The sequence below is a fragment of the Panicum virgatum genome, chromosome 3K (genome assembly GCF_016808335.1).
Source record: "Panicum virgatum strain AP13 chromosome 3K, P.virgatum_v5, whole genome shotgun sequence".
Lineage (NCBI taxonomy): Eukaryota > Viridiplantae > Streptophyta > Magnoliopsida > Poales > Poaceae > Panicum > Panicum virgatum.
In genome coordinates this window covers 60562457-60584237 of record NC_053138.1, presented here as the reverse complement: position 1 = coordinate 60584237, position 21781 = coordinate 60562457, and positions in this window count along the sequence as shown.

Below are 21781 nucleotides of genomic sequence, written 5' to 3'. Positions count from 1 at the left end.
TGCTAGCCATTAAATTGAGACATATTTTTTTGTCCCCTCCATGACATGCACGTTACACACCCATCACTCGTCTCATACTGCTAGCAAATTGGGTGTAACGTTTTTTTTTGCCATGACATGACATTTGCCAACCAGATTTTTATTTACCCATTAAATTGAGACAAGAAACATTTTTTTGTCCCCTCCAAGCGTGTCACATACCCATAGCAGATTGCATGCAACATTTTTGCCATCTCGCCACGTGACATGTGCCAATCATATCTTGTGAAATTGGATTTGCTAGAAAAAAGAGTGGCATGGCGTGTGATTTAAATATCTAGTAGATCTATACTAGATATGAGATGTGTGTGTTGAAATATTTTTCGTAACTTGACATATTTTTTTCTTTTAAAAAGGGTTACATATACGATGGAATCAGTCTATCTGATTTTCTCCAAGCCTTTAGCAAAATAGATCTAATTAAATATGACACGTTTGTACACTTTTTTTTCTATTCTAATGTGACAACAACTAAATGTAACATGCGTGTAGTAGATTGAAATTGAATCATCTCCGAGTAAAAAGGGCCTCAGCAGTCAGCGCCATGCCAGATTCCCCCTGCGTGCATGGCCGCATGCATGCTAACTGAAACAGCATGTAAAATCTTTTTTGCATTTAATTAATTGGCTTCTTTCTTCTAAAATTTAAAGGTCCAGATTTAATCAACCTCTTACCTCTTAGGAGGTAATAGGAGTACCGTAGCAGTGCCCACGAGAAAAATATGGTAACGCTGCTGAACTGATTTAGCATCATGTGTTATTTTATTAAGCTACAAAATACTTGCACTAGTTCTTAGTCATACTGCTCTTACAGAAGCAAATTAGATGGGCCTCTTTTTCCCCTATATGTTTTGGTAGCTCCCTCCTCCCCCTAAATCCGACCATGAATGTGATATTAGTTTTTTTATCTTGCTCTCCTCTCACTTCATAATGACTCTGCCACGTCCGCAAATTTAATATTCATGATATTTCTATGATACCTCCATTGAGATTGGCCTAAATAATCAAAATCCAAGATTATTTATTTCCTAAGATTCATCAGGAAAGTGGATCACCGTTTATTCTTTTTCACTCTAATTGGTGTAAGCGTAACTAAGTAGTAATAATCAAGTAGTTTACACAAATCAAGTCGTAATTTACATAACTGGTCTCTCAACTAGTAAGATTTTTCTCTACTCTCAAAACCAAAACCGTAAAACACTTATAGGGCACTAACTTTGGAGTAGTACGTTGGTGCTTTTACAATAAAAATCAGCGAGAAGAAAAAAAATAAAATACTAACAATTCCTGGTTGTATCAGTAGTAATATATTACACTCTTGAATATTGAACAAAGCCTTTTCTCGATCTGCAGTAATTGTTACCGTGGTCTAATGGGGAATAATATGGGTCGTCATCAACTATACTTGGTAAAAAATGCAACATCAAGAAGCTTTTCGCATGAGCTGAGGGATCTGTGGAATAGTCCAAGGGGGACAGTGCTCCGAATTGAGTCATTAGCCCTGGTGGCCATGGTTCTCTCCTTTCTTGCTGCCTTCGGGTCCTGCCGCCGCTGGTCCAATAGTTGGTTCATACAAAAGGGCTTCTTGGCTGCAAATGCATTGTTTCTATCCCTAGGAACCTACTGCATTGGCCTGATGCAATCTTCTCAAGCGAAGAGCGAGATGTACCCATTATGGGCGGTATCCTTGCTGGCCCTCCTTTGCTGCGTCGATTCAGCCGCCGCAGCATCCAGCCTCGACAGCAGGAGTCAGCTCTGGAAGATGTTGTATCAGCTCTGCCTCTACTTTGGATACGTTCCTCTGATGAGCATCTCGACCATCTCCAGTGATATTGTGACAGAATAGCCGAGTTAAAACATTTAATTAAGCATAACCGCCATCATTTGAACGTATCAGGCACATTATCTTAATTAAGTGTAACTTGACAGGTTGCTTCCAACCCACAGGCCGATCGAAACACATCAGAAGTCTCGCACGAAGGCGAGCGCAGAAGGTACCAGCACGACAAAATCTTACAAAAATAGTAAATAATATTAAGACTTTTACAAAACAGCTTTAAATTGAAAAATTACAAAAGAAAAGATAGCGGCGGGAAAGAATCTAACTTACAGAGCATTTTTACTAGAGAATAAATAACACAAACGAAATAGGTCGAGAACTACTGAGGCGTGAAGACAAGGCGCCATATCGAGCCCACCGATGTGAAACCTAACTAGCTCATATACCTGAAATAGGGTAAACAACAAACCCTGAGCAACTAATATTCAGCAAGACTTACCCGACTCTGGGTATACATAGCCCACATATCTAGACATGCAAAGCTTTTGGCTGGTGGTTTATTTTGCAGAAAAACAGCTAAAATTGGATCTTTATTTTCAATATTTTAGCTCCAGATTCTATATAGATTAACCATGATCTAATATTTGCATAAACCATCTAAAACGAACATGGTAGAATATTTAATACAATTCAAAGTAGAATCCACATATGTGAAATAATCCAAGTTCCATCTCATATTTCTACGCTGCGACTCGGTGATCAAGGTGCCCATGACCGAGAGCGACTGACGGCGAATCGATTCGATTTAACCTTGCAAGGTGGACCTAACCAACACGGTACGCAAAAACCCCGTCGGACCCCACGCACCGACCTTTCCTCTCCATGCCTCGAACTACCGGACCGCCCCACCATCATATGGTCAGCCGAGCTCAACGTGAGACCACCAAAAGTAAACATATGCATCCCCGTTTCTCCGCGACTACTCGACTACCCCAGGAGGTGAGATGGAGTCCTGTATTTTCGAGGTGAGGCAGTACTCGGCTTACCGGTTTCGACTACCTCCTACTCCCGGCACGCGGTTAGTACAATTCAAACATGATCAGCAGGGCCGACAACGGTACGGTTCTTAACCGACACAGATGGAGCTACCCTTTCTCCGTCCGGTCTCAAATTCTATTTTCCCTTCAATTCCAAGATTAGTAACTCATATATGAAAACATAAAATATCCTATATCTCGCGAGTAACTGGAAATTACTCGACTTCTACCGAACCCTATTTAGCATAGCACGTCTATCGTCTGACATATACTAGTATAGAACTCATGGTACCTAAGGGTTATGCATCTAAGATTCCATTCAACTCCTATGGCTTTAATGCACAAGAATAGATATATATACATATATCATGTTGCATAATTTGAAATAAGGGTTATGCACCGGGGCTTGTCTGGGGTAACACTAGGTTAGTGTTAATATTATCAAGGCCTTGGGCCCTTCCAACCTTGGGCCGGGTCTTTGGTTGCTTCAACGGTCCTTCCATCTTCTGGCGATATCCGTCGAACACCGTCTTGGGGGTCGACTCCAACACCACGTGCTTCACGTCCACACGTGTACATCTATTTCACCTAAATGAGGTGCAATAATGCATATGCATGAATATATATGAAGTGCCAATTAATGCACATGCATATGACACAAATTAGTGCAGCTAAAATTCCCTACTTACAAAAGAATCATACTCAAAAAATGAACTAGCTGGCGGACTGTCCGCTATGCAGCAGCGGACTATCCGCAGCTCAAACTTGCCGACCTACCAGACCTACCAACGTCTCTGGATAAACTTACAACTATATGGCGGACTGTCCGCGATCCAGTGGCGGACCGTCCGCGGTTCAACTCGGCCGACCCACCAGAACCACCAATATTTCTGGAGAATTTCTAGACTGACTGGCGGACTGTCCGCTCACCCTTGGCGGACCGTCCACTATACACCTTCGCCAATTCACCAGAGACAACGACGTCTCTGGACAAATTTCTAATCCTAACGGCGGACTGTCCGGCCCTCCTTAGCGGACCGTCCTCAGTTCAATTCTGCGAAACCATCAGAGACAACAACGTCTCTGGGCAACTTCTAACCTGACTTGCGGACTGTCCGGCCCTCCTGGGCGGACCGTCCGCGGTTCATCCCTTTGACACTGCACGACAGGTGGCAACAGGTGCAGCGGCAGCGGCGGCAGCCGTTCCTCGGTGCCGGCGACGCACAACAGGAGGGGGAAAAAGGCCAGGGAGCATAAGTAACTCACCACGAATCCATTCTCGCGGTTGGTTCGGGCGAAGGATGACCGGAGAAGTGGATCGACGGTGGAGCAAAGCTTCAAGCGAGCTCCAATGGTGACCGGCGGTGGCGGGGGCGATTCCGTTCGGGAGAAGCTGGGCTGGGGGTTGGGGAAGGTGGAGGAGGTGCTGGGGAAGATGCTCGCCCAAGGAATCGAGGTATGGTGGCCGGAGGAGGGAGATCGAAGGAAGGGGGCGACGGCAGCGCGAGCGGACGAGCTCCGCTCGTCTCTGGTCGACGTGAGGAGGAGAAAGGAGGAGATGACATGCGGGTCCGACAACCAGATAAATATCTGGGTGTTGCCTGAGCGGACCGTCCGCCGCTCCAGAGCGGACCGTCCGGAGGCAGGGTGTTACAATCCCACCCCCTTAAAGAATCTCGTCCCGAGATTTAAGGGGAAATGAAAAGGCCGAAAGTGGATTCCTAAGTTTCAGCTGATTTGATAATTTCTTACTTGATATGGTTCTGGAGGACATAAGTTCCCTAGCAACCAGACGGTCATTACCTAAATGGAGACTAACCGTGCTGCTGAGTGGAGTAATCAATTGTGTCACAGGAAAGCTCCTAGATTTCAGCTTTTGCAGCGAGTGACTGGGGATAATATGTGTGGTCTCAATCACTATCAAAGTCAGCTGAAAAGGGGCCGGTTGTCTAATAGGATCCTGTAGAGAAGAAAGGTTCTAAGCTAGGTCAAGTTGATTTCTTCTACTTGCCGTCTCTCTTCAACAAAACTGGTGTACATTTCTCGTGGTGGATTCGCTAATGGGTCACCTACTATGAACTTCAACCTTACCATGGTTAAACCCTCGGCATATTTTCATCCTTCTTTACTTTTAGAATAACGACGTTACTCTTAATAACCATAGATCAAGTCGATTCTTAAAGGGAGTGAATTCTCGCTTGGTTGGAACATGAATCATTACCTACACATTGAAAGCTTCGATGGACTAATTGAAATCAGAAAGAGAGGGCACCAAGACTACATTCTTGCTCAACTTCGTTTATTAATTAGGTGGTATGATGCAAGATGCACATATTACTATGCAGGTTAGTGGCTATGATCCCTAGAAATTCAAACGTCAAACAACCCGTTAGCATACCCTCCGAGAGCCTACCCCCTTAAAGAATGAACGCAGGAGAAATAAAATTCCAAATATTGCACAAAAAGACATGATGGTGTAGTTTCATCCACACACACTTAAGCACCGGCGCGCTCCCAGGAGCACAATCGCATGGCGGCCACACACGCGAGGCCCTAGATCCCGTCGCGGCACTATAGGGCGTGGGACAAATATCCACCACATAAGAACCAATAATAGAAATCCGAATAACACGATTTGATACAAAGAGATTAGAGAGCAGCCAGAAAATATGTTCAAAGGCATAAAATCCACAAGGTCAGCCAAACTACCACCAAATTTTTTCCTAACCTTGCATGACCCAACAATGCAATATGATGTGATGCAATAGTGTGGTTGCCATGCAATAAACATGGGACCTTATTAATGCTGGATGGCTATACTGAATGTGATAAAGTTTCTAACTTATTTATATTTTTTTGAGCAAGAATGCAAGCGGGTCCACTCTAGGTATAGGAATCAAGGCGATTAGAAATAAACGAATACTCATACTAGAAGAACAACAGGGTGGTTTTAGTTATCAAGAATGATTGGGACGGGTGATCTTCGAGCATTTGAAGGAATAGCCTAGAGACAAATTAACATTGACCAACAGTAGGAATATCAATATTTGAATAAACTGGAATGGTCAATGAACCAAAGATAGAATGATCTTAGCTATTTTTCCTAGATCATAATCTAACACGGAATAAAAAGTCTATATTGAAAAGGTATCGAAGAGGTCTACCACTACTGAGGGTTCTTCTCTTATTATCTTCATATTTCGAAACGGCCAAATTGTAGACACCCTGCAGAGTACAAATTTTGTCTAACATCTCGATGTGGCAGTAGTCAAATTTCAGAACCCACAAACTAAGGATCTAAAAATTTACAATTCTTGACAACACCTAAAACTGAGTTACCTACAACTTTGAAACCATGAATTTATTCAAATTTTTATAAAATAGAGTCCTAATCAACACACTTCCTAAAACTTCTTATCATTAAAATGATCTTAATGGTGAGGACCGCGAATGACAGCATAGCACAAAATTTTCAACCAACCAACAAAACACAAGAAATGAATTTAAATGAATGACATAGTGCATGAATTTAAATGACTAACATGTACGTCGTTATTTTGACTCTCAAGATGATAAGATCAATCAGAAGGCTTCATCATCGGAAACGAAGAACATTAACTACTACTATATTCGTACTCCGCCTTTCAATTATTTAATTAAATAGATACATTTTGTTCAAACACGATACTGAACACGATACACTGATTTTCAGGTTTTCCTACTCATGTATAGTTCGAAATTACTGAAAGGAGATGCGACGGGTGGGAAGGAATTTATACAAAACTTACTAATAACACCTGAAGCAAAACAATACGATCAATATAATAAAATGTTAATAACCATACAAAGCAAAAACAGCACGCACGATATGATGTATGCATGACCTATATGTCCTCACAAAAATAAAAATTTTGCCACTCAAACTATGGCAATATACGGAGGTCCTTGCGGTGGCACCATATGTACTCTCCCTATATACTAGCCATCTACTAGTAATTCTTTCGTACGTAAACGGGGTTAGTGTACCTGCAGAAGAATCACAATATATATATTTATATCCAAGAATGATAATTGCCTGGAAGTTAGTTGCTATTATATATCTAGCCACCTGATATAATCTACACTATATAGGGCTTACGAACTAATTCCCCCTAATCCTTAAGCGCAAGGAAACATATTTTTCGGAAACTCATTTTTAGTTTTGAAAACATCAAAAATAATAATGCTGGTACCCCCTGTTGCATTTCAGCTCTGATACCAGCTGTGACAGACCCGCCGAGTTAAAATGCTTAATTAAGCATAACCGCCATCATTTGAACGTATTAGGCGCATTAGCTTAATTAAGTGTCACTTGACAGGCTGCTTCCTACCCACAGGCCGACCGAAACACACCAGAAGTCTCGCACGAAGGCGAGCGCAGAAGGTACCAGCACAACAAAATCTTACAAAAATAGTAAATAATATTAAGACTTTTACAAAACAGCTTTAAATTGAAAACTTACAAAAGAAAAGATAGCGGTGGGAAATAATCTAACTTACAAAGCATTTTTACTAGAGAATAAATAACACAAACGAAATAGGTCGAGAACTACTGAGGCGTGAAGACAAGGCGCCACATTGAGCCCACCGATGTGAAACCTAGCTAGCTCCTATACCTGAAATAGGATAAACAACAAACCCTGAGCAACTAATACTCAGCAAGACTTACCCGACTCTGGGTATTCATAGCCCACATATCTAGACATGCAAAGTTTTTGGCTGGTGGTTTATTTTGCAGAAAAATGGCTAAAAGTGTATTCTTATTTTCAATATTTTAGCTCCAGATTCTTTATAGATTAACCATGATTTAATATTTGCATAAACCATCTAAAACGAACATGGTAGAATATTTATTACAATTCAAAGTAGAATCCACATATGTGAAATAATCTAAGTTCCATCTCATATTTCTACGCTGCGACTCGGTGATCAAGGTGCCCATGACCGAGAGCGACTGACGGCGAATCGATTTGATTTAACTTTGCAAGGTGGACCTAACCACCACGGCACGCAAAAACCCCGTCGGACCCCATGCACCGACCTTTCCCCTCCATGCCTCGAACTACAGGACCGCCCCACCATCATATGGTCAGCCGAGCTCAACGTGGACGTGAAGCGGCGGCAACAGGTGTGGCGGCAACAGGTGTGGCGGCAGCGGCGGCAGCCGTTCCTCGGCGCCGGGGACGCACAACAGGAGGGGGAAAAAAGGCCAGGGAGCACAAGTAACTCACCACGAATCCATTCTCGCGGTCAGTTCGGGCGAAGGATGACCGGAGAAGCGGATCGATGGTGGAGCAAAGCTTCAAGCGGGCTCCAATGGTGACCGGCGGTGGCGGGGGCGATTCCGGCCGGGAGAAGCTGGGCTGGGGGTTGGGGAAGGTGGAGGAGGTGCTAGGGAAGATGCTCACGCAAGGAATCGAGGTATGGTGGCCGGAGGAGGGAGATCGAAGGAAGGGGGCGACGGCAGCGCGAGCGGACGAGCTCCGCTCGTCTCTGGTCGACGTGAGGAGGAGAAAGGAGGAGATGACATGCGGGTCCTACAACCAGATAAATATCTGGGTGTTGCCAGAGCGGACCGTCCGGAGGCAGGGTGTTACAGATATCGGTAACATAGCCATTTGCTTGCTAGCCGCCGTGACATTCCTCATGGGATTCCATAGGTCAATGGCGCTTGTGCTACCAAGTTCTTTCCGAACATGGTCAATGAGATTCCAAAATCCAGGCAGAATTTCTCTTTCATGAATCCAGATGAAGAAAAAAAATCTACTTGTCGATGCCGACCTAGACATAATTATGAGAAAATGGTGGGGACCTACTGAAATGGGTGACATAGCTTCCATGAGGTTCCAAGACAGTAGGCTAGACCGCTAGAATCAGAGCTCAATGTCTGCAAGGACTTGTGCGTCTCCCTCTCTCTGTCTCATCTGCTGCACCGGCGTTTCCTTGGGTTAAACAGTGCTAAACCAACAATGGATAACAGGGAGCCCTTGGTTAAAAACTACGAGAGGGCCTTGAAGCTGGTTGAGACTGAGCTGGCTTTTCTGTATGATGTCTTGTACACCAGCAACACGTTCCTCCATTACTACGAAGCCAAGAGTGCCAGCATCTGGCCGTTTGCTTCGCTCATTGGGATTTGTTTTGTTGGGACGACAGTGGCTGTCTTACCTAGGTCGAGGGCTGCTCCTCGTCGTGCTTCTTTTCCTACTGGCAGCACCTTTGTGGACACCACGGTAGCGGACCTTGTCATTACTGGAGTGATACTGGCGTCTCTAGCTCTGCTGCAGGTGTTCGCTGCTGGACCTCAAACTGGGCCAAAGTCTCGTTTGCCCGCGACTGCAGTAAGATCTTCCGTTGGGTTATTGGGAAATTTGGTTGGAGAATGAGATTGAGAGCATCTCTTATCAAGATTGACTGGTCTGACAAATACCAATACCTCTGGCAGAACAAGCTCGGGCAGCATTCGTTAATGGAATCAATCAGTGTGGGTGGCATCCGTGACTGTGTCGGCCGTCGCTTTTCTGGCCTGCTAACGGACGACCTGCAGTGTCTCTGCTGTCTCCTTTGGCTATGCATTTGGTTCTTGGCATGGAAAGTTCTGGAGGTGTTTGGACTGCAGTACATACGTCGAGAGGTGCGAGAAATGTTTTGGGGCAGCTGCAACACAGGGGGTGGTGCCATTGAGTTTCACGCTGATGTGAAGGCATCCATTGGTGATTTTGTAAGTGAGAAGATGAGGGGCGATGAGATAAGTGGTTGGGCATCCTCCAAGGTCGAGACCAATAACACCCAACTAGGTGGTGGCCTACTCTTGAAATATGTTGCAGAGTTGGGTCATCATTTATCTACCCTTTTTGAAGATGGTGATGATGATGAGGTTGGCGTGCCTTGTATTCTGATGTGGCACATTGCGACATGCTACTGCGAACTTGCACAGCAGCAGCACGACGACACGGACGACGGTGGTGACGACAAGAAGAATCATCGCGTGGCCATGGCTCTGTCCAAGTACTGCGCATACTTGGTGGTCTCCGCGCCACGCGTGCTCCCTGGGCGCTCCGACAATACAAAGAAACTGTACGCTGGAGTCAGAGACGTGGCAATTTGGAGTGTCAAGTCCACTACTACTGGAGACAATAAGCTGCAGGCGATGGAAAGTTTTGACCCGTCCAAGTATAGAGATTATTATGAGAACAAGACTGGAAGGTACAACGAAGGGTACTGTGTGTTGGCGGGATTCTCCACCATCTACGAGGCGGGTGTGGTGTTGGGGAAGGGACTCCGAAGCATGCCCGCTGCTGATCGGTGGGAGATTCTGGCAGAGTTCTGGGTGAAGGCGTTGCTGTACGCGGCGCCGTCGGACAACGTGGAGGAGCACATGCAGCACCTCTCGCAGGGCGGCGAGCTCATCACCCACCTCTGGGCTCTGCTCTACCACGCCGGCGTTCACAGGTGGCGCCTTGATGATCCGCCACAGGCAGCAGGACAAGGACCCGTCGGCATCAAGATGGGGTGGGATTACATCTTCCGGATCCGCTCGTGGAAAGACCTTAATCCACCTGCTCAGGTACTGCATACATTTATCATTTATATTGTACACAACACCAACTAGTAATTAAGTATATACACTGCATGCATGCTTTCTCAGCCGTGGACCTTTTATTTAATTTCGACACTCGTTATTTTTCGTGTTTATTTATTTGCCAGGGCCAAGCAGGGATGCAACAATCAACCTCATGGAAAGACCTCAATCCACCTGCTCAGGTACTGCATACATTTATATTTGTACACAACACGAACTAGTAATTAAGTATATACACTGCATGCTTTCTCAAACATGGACCTTTTATTTAATTTCCACACTCGTTATTTTTCGTGTTTATTTATTTGCCAGGGCCAAGCAGGGATACAACAATCAACTGGTGAAGAGGTGATCATCGGTGTCGTACAGGATGACGACGGCGCTTCTTCCTCTAGCCATCCGCTGCCGTCTCATGAATGAAGTGCCGCCGCCACCGCCGCCATGTCCAGCGCCCTTTACCTACTTACTCCCCTTTATCACTACTAGATCCAAGAGGGAACGAATATATGTAGCGCTAGCTTTTATTTGCTGTTGTCTGTCCCCATGCATGCTTGCGACTATGGCTGATCTATATCGATATGTATTTTCCTTCCTTCCTTAGAAAAACTGAACTGCAGTGTGCATTTTTTATGTCAAAGCTGTCATTTGTTTAAGAATTTGTAGATGGTGCTCTGTTCTTTAAGAATTTGTTTGTTCTTTCGTTGTCATTATACAGATGTGATGAAACATGAAAGTCGTTGTAATATGGAGTTTTGGGCTGTGAGAATTGACGTTTAAGGGCTTTAGGTTGGATAAACAGAGGTCAGATCGTTAACCTGCACCTGGAAGTTGGGAGCGATGAATTGCTACATGGGACTGCAACTTCTCCAGTTTTCTCCTCTTTTTTTTTCTTTCCTTTTTTAGTTTTCCTGAACTGAATTGCTGTAACACCCTGCTAAGATTATTCGGATCGAAGAAGTGGATATCGAACTGCTCTTGTGTCTGCTTGATTTGTACAGTGATTTTTTCGGCCTTAAAGGTTAGTCATCTGATTCTGTAACTTGTAGCATCTTGGGCCTGCCCAAATATACTTGTAACATCCTGTTCATTCATGCCCAATATCAGTTATTTTCACAAAAAGCTGTAGCAGATGTTGAGAACTGATGGCCATGCCACCATTTCTGACTGAAATGGTGATACCACTGCGCTGCATGTGCATCTTCAACACGAACAACCCAGTGACCCGGAGGACATTTTTGTCCAGTTTGATTGGCCGAAATGAATCGCATTCAAATTGGATCAAACGGTTGCATTGGTACCCGATTAAGCTTGACAGAGCGAATGAAGTTAGAGCTTGAACTATCTGAAATGGAAGCCTGCATTCCATTCCATCCATATGTATTTCTGATGAACCAGACCCTGTATCATAGTCACCGAAGTTACCGGAACGCGGACCAGATAACGACGTTTGAGATGGATTTTTACACAACGTGAACGAAAATGTTCCCCGTTCCAGAACGTTCCCGGTGACTATGCCCTGTATTCCCAGAGACGACCGGCGGCGGCGACTCAGGCGGTCGACAACATGACCTAACTCGTTGAGTCGTTGTTGTCTGTATGTACTAGAAACAGCAGGCCAGTCACAACTTACAACAGCATGGATTCAAAAGTTCTGCTAGTTCCTGATGAGTGAAAGATAAAAGCAATAGTATATTGTACCAAAGGTCTGCAGAGACACAGAGTCAGGAACATGGATGCAAGCAAAGCTCATGGCTGTGTGCTCCGAGCAAAACTTCTGAAGTTCATGGAAAGAAGCACAAACTATTCATAACAGCATAATGAACTGCTGCAGAAGAGATTAGGAAACATGGAACAATTATTAGGCTTGATACCAAGTTTTGCTGGAATGAAGTAAGAAACCAGCTACAGTCAGTAGCCCAGAAAGGCATGTATATTTATCATATTTTCAATTATCCTACCAACACTCCAGTCTGGCAGAGATGCGATTGGTCGTGTCCGAGGAAAGAGAATCTCAACAAGGTTGCGTCGTCCACGACCTGCTGCATACATGATTGGAATTTTGCCATGCTCATTGTAAGAAAAAAAAACGAAAGAGGTGATATAATCTCGCATGAAACATAAAATAATTGAAAGCAATTCAAGGCCTTTTTTCTTAACAAAACAAGCAATCGGTAGGTTGACTTGCAGTCATTGCTCTTACCCACACTCCACGGCACACGAAAATACTGTCAGCCAATCTTCCATTGGCAACGTTCCGGAAAGTTTTGAAGGTGTTTGGACTGCAATACATACATGGAGAGGTGCGAGAAATGTTTTGGGGCAGCTGCAACACAGGGGGTGGTGCCATTGAGTTTCACGCTGATGTGAAGGCATCCATTGGTGATTTTGTAAGTGAGAAGATGAGGGGCGATGAGATAAGTGGTTGGGCATCCTCCAAGGTTGAGAGCAATACTAATACCGAATTAGGTGGCCTACTCTTGGAATATGCTGTTGCAGAGTTGCGTCATCGTTTATCTTCCCATTTCGAAGATGGTGATGATGAGGTTGGCGTGCCTTGTATTCTGATGTGGCACATTGCGACATGCTACTGCGAGCTTGCACAGCAGCAGCACGACGACGACAACAATGGTGGTTGTTCGCAGCGCATGGACACGGGCGGTGGTGACGGCAAGAAGAATCGTCGCGTGGCCATAGCTCTGTCCAAGTATTGCGCATACTGTCCAAGTATTGCGCATACTTGGTAGTCTCAGCGCCACGCGTGCTCCCTGGGCGCTCCGACAATACAAAGAAACTGTACGCTGGAGTTAAGAGACGTGGCAATTTGGAGTGTCAAGTCCACTGCTACTGGAGACAATAAGCTGCAGGCAATGGAAAGTTTTGACCCGTTCAAGTATTGCGATTATTGTGAGCACAAGTATGGAATGTACTCCGCCGAGTACGGTGTGTTGATGGGATCCTCCACCATCTATGGCGCGGGTGTGGCGTTGGGGAAGGTACTCCGAAGCATGCCTGCTGCTGATCGGTGGGAGATGCTGGCAGAGTTCTGGGTGAAGGCGTTGCTGTACGCGGCGCCGTCGGACATGGTGGAGGAGCACATGCAGCACCTCTCGCAGGGCGGCGAGCTCATCACCCATCTCTGGGCTCTGCTCTATCACGCCGGCGTTCACAGGTGGCACCTTGATCCGCCACAAGCAGGACAAGGACCCGTCGTCATCAAGATGGGGTGGGACTACATCTTCCGGATCCGCTCATGGAAAGACCTCGATCCACCTGCTCAGGTACGCTGCTGCATACAATTACATTGTACACAACACCAACTAGTAAGTATATACACAACATCAATTATATTTATTTGTCAGGGCCAAGCAGGGATACAACAATCAACAGCGGGTCAAGAGGTTATCATCGACGTCATGCAGGATGATGACGGCGCTTCTTCCTCTAGCCAGCCGCCGCCGTCTCATGAATGAAGCACCGCCACCACCGCCCCCACATCCAGCGCCCTTTACCTACTTCTCCCCCTTCATCACTACTTTGCTCCCTATAAAGATTTTATAATCGAATCTTTTCATATTCGAAGTATTAAATATAGACTGATCATAAAATTAATTACAGAACTCATCGGTAAACTACGAGATGAATTTATTAAGACTAATTAATCCGTCATTAACATATGTTTACTGTAGCAATTTATTATCTAATCACGGACTAATTAGGCTCAAAAAATTATCTCGCAATTTAGAAGCAATATGTGAAAACCAATTTTTTATCTACATTTAATACATCATGCATGTATCCCAACATTGATGTGATTGATGTGTAAAGTGAATGAATATATGTAGCGCTAGCTTTTATTTGCTGTTGTCTTTCCCCAATGGGGGATCTATATCCACTGGTACAGAACCCTTAATTTGTCCCGACTGGAAAACCTTTTTTATCCCGGTTTCCCAACCGGAACCGCCATACTGGGACTAAAGATGAGGTCCTTTGATCCCGGCTCAGGCACCCGGGACTAAAAATAACTTTATATCCCGGTTGAAGTTTCAAGACAGGACAAAAGACAAAAAAAAAAAACATCGCATCCGCTCGTCCCCTGTTGCAGCTCCACTCCACCACCAGCTCTTCCCTCCTCGAGCTCCAACTCCATCACTCCATCACAACACATGCTCAAACTCCCTCACAAAGATACAATCGCACTTAGAAAAAATTTCAGATTGAAGCTAGAAACATTCTTATCTTACATGACCGTCACACAAGTAAAAAAACAAAAATCTAATTCACAACATGAGAGATAGATTTGATTCATCATGCAAGGATCCACCAGAACAATCACAAACCAAAAAAAAATACACGTCCTCGCCCATCCTTGCCCCCGCTGGCCCATAACGGCGGGCGTGCCCACCCCCTGCGCCTGGCCATGCGCCGCAGCGGCGGCTTGCTGGGCCGCACCTGCGCCCGTCCCTGCCAGCGCGGCCATGGCTTGCCAGCCCGCGCCCACGCCTGGCGGCAGCTCGCCGCCCCCCCTGCGCCGAGCTCGCTGCGGCGGCTGGCCTGGCCACGACGGCCTGCTCTTGGCCATGTGCAGCGGCAGCGGCCGGCCGAGCCACGGCGGCCGGCTCCTGGCCACGCGGGGCGGCGGTAGCTAGTCGGCTTAACTTGCCGGCCTGCACCCGGGCATGCCCGCACCTGCCGACGCCTAGCCGCAGCTTGCCGGCCCGCAGCCGTGTGCCTGTTCCCGCCGGCTCCCGCCCGCGTCTAGGAGGGAGGGAGGACCAGATCAAGGAAGCTGAGGGAGGGAGGGTAGGGTGGAGGAGGAAAGCTCGAGGGAGAGAGATGCCCAGGGAGAGGAAGAGTCGAAGAGATAAGGGTGCGAGAGAGAGGGGAGGTAGAGTTAAATAAAATGAGAGGCAGATCCAGCCCACGCCATGAAGCTATTTTGTCCTAATTGGAGACTCCAACTAGGACAAAATAGTACCTCCAACCGGAACAAAATAGTATCCGTTGGTCCCAGTTGAAGTCACCCACCGGGACTAAAACACTGGTGGGTGACTCCAACCGGGACCAAACGGTACTATTTTGTCCCGGTGGGAGTCTTCAACCCGGATAAAAGGTCTCTTTCTGCTCTCCACTAGCTGCTAGACTTTAGACCCAGGACTAAAGCTTTCATTCGTTCCAGGTCCAATGGCGGCCGGAATAAATGTGTAGAACTAAGGACACGTTCTGTAGTAGTGATTGATATGTATTTACCTTCCTTACTTAGAAAAACTGAACTACAGTGTTCATTTTTTTTATGTCCAAGCCATCTTTTGGTGAAATTGCATGCTTCTAAGGATGAGGACTACTCCAAACAAGTCGAGGACCGCGTACAAGCTAGAAAACTGGGCATTAGTACTGGCCCGGAACCCATACCGATCGGGCGTCCGGTGCCGATTGGTCGGTAATAATTGCGGTTGCATTTAGTACAAGCCAAAACGCCGGGTGCTAAACGACTTTATACTTTGCGTCTAAAAAATAAAGGAAAAAAACCGACTGGTACAAAACGACTTTGTGCCCAAAAAATAAAGAAAAAGCTGAGGAAGAGCCAAGAGGCCACCGTACATGCGCACCGTCCTCACAAGTCACACGAATTTCAAGCATGCGCGGTCCGTAGGATTCGAACTCACGACCTCTGGTATTGCGTGAACCTTTCTTACCATCCCACCTACACAGCATATGTAACTAGGTAGGAGATGCTTTCTTTTTGAATTAACCCATGTAGGACCATTTAGTATCGAGCTAAGACACCGACCGGTACTAAATGTCACCTTTTAGTACCGGGTGGTGTTTTGGACCGGTATTAAATGACCGCGCTATTTTAGTAAGGGCCTAAACACCAGCCGATACTAAAATGTGACATTTAGTACCGGTCGGTGCTTTGATCTGGTACTAAAATAGCTTCGGGGCTTTCAAATTTGGACCTGGTACAAAAATAGCTTACGAGGCCATTTAGTATCAGTTTTTAATGTGACCGGTACTAGCGTCCACCGACAAATTCCTAGTTTTCTAGCGGCCGTAGTGTGGTTGGCAAAGACGCAATGTGCGACGCTGCCCAACCTATGTTCCAGCCTCGCTGCCTTGATGTCTCTAGTGATCTCTCTAAGGACACATCTTCATATCTATGCATAATTGTATGTTAAAAAAACATTCTATGCACCAGCGACATGTGTCCACCCTCAACGTCGGATGAGTTATCATCCGTTAGAGCATGTGGGTCCTAGGGACTCAAAAGTTTTCCTATCCCGTTGCGCGTTCATCTCCACATCAACATTTTCCATCCAATTAGAAAAATGATTCCTGATCTCCAAAATACTTTGGAATCAGATGAAAAATACTTCAAATTGAAACATCATCCATATCCAGAGTGATTAAAAGCTTCATTCTATCCCTGCATGGCAAGATATCTTTTGTACTGAGGAACAAACTGAATGGAACAATATGACACTCTGAAAGTAAGCAAGATGTGATTTGGGATTTGGAAAGAAACAAATAATCTGACAAAAGGTAGCAACTTTAGTGGCATAATCTCAATTCAAACAAAATTTGTTAGAAAGTGTAGAACGTATTTGAGGTAACAAATGATATTGCTCCACTTCCATTTGTGCGAAATTTCAATCCAAAAGGAAAAGATTAATGACTGAATCCAACAGAAATGAACACCAAAAAGAAAAAGAATCAGCACAATCTAACTACGAATGATGTGACAAAAAACAACCTAGTACTTTAGTAAAACAACCTAGTACTTTAGTAAAACAACCTAGTACCTAGTATGACAAAAACAAAATGAGAGTAATTGCTAGAAAAATATGGACGATGGACAAGGACATTCTAAAAGATATAAACATTCCAAAATTAAATATTTTTGGAGTGTGAGAACCTGAGCAATAACCAACTGGATGGAAAGATACCACAATCACATCAATTCGAGATGTTCCAGAATAACTCATTTAATGGCAATGTGGGGCTCTGTGGACCCCCTCTATCGAAATAATAAGGCTCTCTGGATACTGAAAGCGAAACAAATCCGAAAAGCTCCTCTCATAGTGTGGATGTTGTTTTTTTTTTTTCTTTTGGTTGGTGCGGGCTTTGGAGTGGGATTTGCAGCAGCTATTCTAGTGAAACTTCATTGGATCAGCAAGTAGTTCCATGTTTTAAGGACTCTACTATGAAGTTGACCATAAGGCACCCAGTTCTTAGCAATGTGATTTTACCAGGAGGGGCAACATGTCATGCACGCAGCCACGCACAACATGGTTCTTTATATTTTACGGTTGCTGCTCGATTATACACTATGGTCATGTTATCCTAAGCACATAATTAAAGATAAGTGTTGTTGACTTGTTGTGTTGTGTACGTAATCTTCCATAACCTTGTTATTGTTTGGCACTTTGACTTACTATTACCTGCTAGTCATATATGGGGTCAGTGATCAGAATTATGCCCTATTTGTTTCTGCTTATCTGGACTTCACTTTTCTGAGAAGCAAGATTCTGATATAAGTTAGCTGTCTGGATAATCGGATTTCTAGATAAGCCGAGTGTTTTGTAATCCTAATTGTTTTGAGTCGATTCTCTGAGTTAAGTGATAAAATGTCTGAAGTGCCCATGAGACCGATGATATCTCATTTTTCTACTAAATACGAGTAGAAGTCAATAATTCTTATATTTGTTGAGTATCTTGACTACATAATTATATTATAATAATAACAAATATATGTTAAGGATATAAATATACCGAAAGATAGACCAACAGTGATTTCTAAATATGATCCATTCGTCCCTTGTAGGTGCTAAACATATCAGTTAATTACATTTTGCAATAATAATATCAGAAGCGAGCTCAAGAAGGCGTTCGAGAGAACCAGGCTTCACGTTGTATTGGTCATTCTCAGCTGAGCCGCTTCTCAAATAAGTAAAAAATTAAGCGAGGTGTTTGGGTGAGATTCTCAATTATTTTCAATGAGAATCGGCTCATAAGCATATCCAAACAGGCCATTAGAATTATTCATTACAGTGAAATGGCAAGTAAAATATTTTGTTTAGGAAAATGGTATTCACGGCCCAACAAGCTAGATTGCTTCCAAATACTCTGTACAATTGCATTAACTGCTACTGTCGCTGCTAATAAATACAGAGCGTATGGTTCAATAAAATAAGTGCCCTGCTATTCTGCTATGCTTCCAGGTAGAAACGGAGCACAAGAGCCCAAAACTCCTCCAGGACCGCTCCTTCCCATCTCTTTTCGGCTTATCTGCTTTCATCTTATTCTGATTTATTCTCTCTCACAAAACATTATTGAATCAACAACTATAAAAATCAAATAGGACAATCAAGAGGTTGGTCGGACGAGCTGATCAGAAGAGGGAAATTTCCAATGAGAAATTTGCGGAAGCGAGAGCCCGTTTAGCCCCCTAGTTGACCATAACAGCAGGAAGTGACTTTGTCCGTCCTGCACCACTGCACCAGCATCTCTGCATTGACAAGTGAGAACATGCAGCAAACACAAACCGTGGAGGGCACGAGATTCGCAATCTACCCTCGCCCAAATGCGCGATAGACTGATTGGCACGAGATGTGCGGGCGCGCGCGGGGACGAGAGAGACGGTAACGGGAGGGGTGGGGACTGGGGAGGATCATACCGTGCAAGGAAGAGGTCAGAGGTGGCAAGGTGTTTGCGGCGGTTGGCTCCTTGGCCGATGGGCCCTCCAAATGGGCGATGGGAGGGATTATGTGATTGGGAATGGGACAGCTATGGGCGGCCAAAGTCTGCATAATCTAGTTCGGACAAGGTCGCCCTGCTGACTGCTCACTGCTCCATGGGAAGGTCACCAAAGATAAAGGGTTTGAGCGTCAACATATATACTCATCAATATAATGTAGCTGGTTGCCCCGCACTCTGCAGAGCAGCCCTCGCTGTTGTATTCATCCTCTCACTGATGCTGCTAGATGGTATTCTGTTCTTTAAGAATTATTTTGTTCTTTCATTGTCATTATACATATGTGATGAAACATGAAAGTCGTTGTAATATGGAGTTTGTTCGGCTGTGAGGGTTGACTTTTAGGACTTTAGGTTGGATAAACAGAGGTCAGATCGTTAACCTGCACCTGGAAGTTGGGAGCGATGAATTGCTGCTACATGGGACTGCAACTTCTCCAGTTTTCACCTTTTTTTCCTTTTTGAAAAAAATGTAATGTAGTTTCTTTAGTATTCCTGAACTGAATTGCTGTAACACCCTGCTATGATGAATTGAATGTTAAATATGAGGAAGTAGTTGTGCTTAACAAGTCACTTACTTCATGCAACAAGAAGCTTAAGCTTGATTATGCTAACTTAAATATGAAATATCAAGAACTTGACCTTGCCTTTGATGCTTTGGATGAAGAACTAAAAGAAACTCAAAAGAAAGTCATCAAAGTCAATATAGCTACTTCTTGTGATGATCTTGTGGAGTTGCCTCACCCTATTACTTGTCATCATGCTTCTCCTTCTTGTTCAAAGACTAACCATGATAGGGAGAAACAACTTGAGGAGGAACTTGAAAGCATGACCAAATGCATGTTCAATGTGACAAGAGGAGAATACTTGCACAAGGAGATTCTCTTCCACAATGCAAGGCACTATGGGACAAATGGACTTGGATCATTTCCCAACGCTCCGGAAAATTGTCCCAAGTCGCCGGAGCTCAAGGCATGCTTTACCAAGGAAGTTGGCTCATATTGTCAACATTGTCAAATCACTGGGCATCACACAAGGGAGTGTCCAATTCCTACTCGTCCACCTCCTACCTTGCCTCCTAACTACAAGTCTCAATTCAATGAAAATCATTTCTTGTTAAGCAAGCTTAAAAGTGGCAAGGTTAAGGCAAAATTTATTGGCACTCAAATTAAGGGAAAGCTACCACACCAACTATGGGTTCCTAAAGCTTTAGTAACTCATGTCAAAGGACCCAAACTTGCATGGGTTCCCAAACCTCAAAAGTGATTCATTTGTGTGTAGGTGAACTACAAAGCCGGTGGCAAGCATTGGGTGCTTGATAGCGGATGTACACAACACATGACCGGCTATGTAAAGATGTTCACCTCACTAGATGAAGATGTGGGCGATTATGAACATGTCACCTTTGGTGACAACTCAAAAGGAAAAGTGGTAGGTTTGGGTAAGGTAGCCATAACCAAGGATCTTTCTATCTCTAATGTGTTGCTTGTTGAGTCGGTTAGTTTCAATTTGTTATCTATTGCTCAACTTTGTGATTTAGGACTAATATGCACCTTTAGTGATAGTGAGGTTGTAGTGACAAGCAAGGAGGACAAGAGCTTAATATTCAAAGAATTTTGACATGGTAACATTTACCTTGTTGATTTCTCATCAAATGATGCAAGCTTGGCGACATGTCTCTTCTCCAAGAACTCCATGGGTTGGCTTTGGCATCGCCGCATTGCTCATATTGGCATGAGCCAACTCAAGAAGGCCTTCAAACGAGGTATGGTGGTTGGTGTTAAAGATGTTACATTTGACAAAAACAAATTGTGTAGTGCTTGTCAAGCCAGGAAGCAATTTGCATCATCACATCCCATGAAGGCTTATTTGTCAACATCAAGAAGCTTGGAGCTACTACACATGGATCTCTTTGGGCCAACCACCTACAAAAGTCTTGGCGGTAATCTCTATTGTCTTGTAATTGTTGATGATTATTCTAGATATACTTGGACCTTCTTTTTAGAGGACAAGAGCAAGACTATGGGGATCTTCAAGATTTTTGTCAAACAAGCTCAAAATGAATTTGAGTCAAGTGTTGTGAAGGTCCGGAGTGACAATGGCACGGAGTTTAGAAACACTCAAGTAGAAGAGCTTTGCAACGACTTGGGAATCAAGCATGAGTTTTCATCAACATACACACCCCAACAAAATGGAGTGGTGGAGAGGAAGAACAAGACATTGATCACTCTTGCAAGAGCAATGTTGGATGACTATGGCATTTCACAAAGATTTTGGGCGGAAGCCATCAACACCGCATGCCATGCATCCAACTGAGTTTATCTTCACCGCTTCTTGGGAAAGACACCCTATGAGCTTCTCATTGGGAGGAAGCCCAACATCTCCTACTTCCGGGTGTTTGGTTGCAAATGCTACATCTTTAAGAAAAGGAAGCACCTAGGCAAGTTTGAAAGTAGATGTGATGTTGGTTTTCTTGTTGGTTATTCATCAAACTCCAAAGCATATCGAGTATTCAATAGTGCTACTAGCAAGATTGAAGAAACTTGTGATGTGGAGT